We start from the raw sequence: 923 nt of genomic DNA, 5'->3' as shown, positions 1-923 counted from the left end.
TTAGGGACGACTAGCACAGATAGCCCTCGTATAGCTTTGCCCGAAATTCAAAACAAACAAACTACTTTTGACGCATAAGCTAACATGATTTATAGCTAACTATGATTTTAGTTTTTGGATTGAAAACTTTAAATATCTATCAGTCAGAACGGTTATCTACAGTTCGTTTGATAATAATTAAGTACAAAAATAAAGTAAACTTGTTCCCTTATATTACAGATGGAGCCACCAGTAACTGGATTATACGTGTACATCCCTTACCATAAAGTAAATTTGTATATGTAGCCAACTACTGAATTTCAGTAAGTGTGTTACATATGTACATTTGTTTCCATAAAGTAAACTGTTCATTTATTTGCCAGGTGAATTTATCACTAACTGCGTTGAATGTGTATACCCCTTGTCATAAAAAAAAAGTTCATTTAGTTGGCACTCGAAATCGCTAGTAACTGGATTATACGTATACACCACTTGCCATAAAGTAGACCCGTTCATTTAGTTCACTGTTGAATTTTCCAATAATTGAATTGTATATGTAAACTTCTTGTAATAAGGTATGCCGGTAGTATTTAATAGTAGGGATCGTGATGAAACAAAATCGTCCGTAAAGATCTTTTAACAACCTTTAAAATATCTGAATATTAACAATGACTATTTCACAGTATAGGCTGAGCAAAACTAAAGCTTATTGTATTTATAAGGGCGCCTAAATCGCTATATACGTGTTTGGAGTGAATCCAAATTTCATTATTTCAACGAATTTTTATCTAAGTAAGTAAGTAAGTAAGTGACTTTTCCAGACAAGCATACAGAAAAAAATGACAAACCTGGTCGCTCTAATTCTTTCACAGAACTCTTCCGTCTGGAGTCCCAACGATTCCTTTCTTGTAATGAAAAGGTTACTAGTATATATATAGTTTGTT

The 923-nt window shown here is 32.7% G+C and overlaps 1 protein-coding gene across 1 annotated transcript in view; it reads left to right on the top strand.

The window, feature by feature from the left end:
- Positions 1-923, top strand: part of LOC106460548 — a 42,167-nt gene that overhangs the window by 37,709 nt on the left and 3,535 nt on the right. The gene's annotated exons all lie outside the window — the stretch shown is intronic.

This window comes from Limulus polyphemus, unplaced genomic scaffold (genome assembly GCF_000517525.1).
Source record: "Limulus polyphemus unplaced genomic scaffold, Limulus_polyphemus-2.1.2 Scaffold792, whole genome shotgun sequence".
NCBI lineage: Eukaryota > Metazoa > Arthropoda > Merostomata > Xiphosura > Limulidae > Limulus > Limulus polyphemus.
The sequence above is the reverse complement of the archived record's forward strand: the minus strand, read 5'-3'. Positions and strand labels throughout refer to the sequence as shown.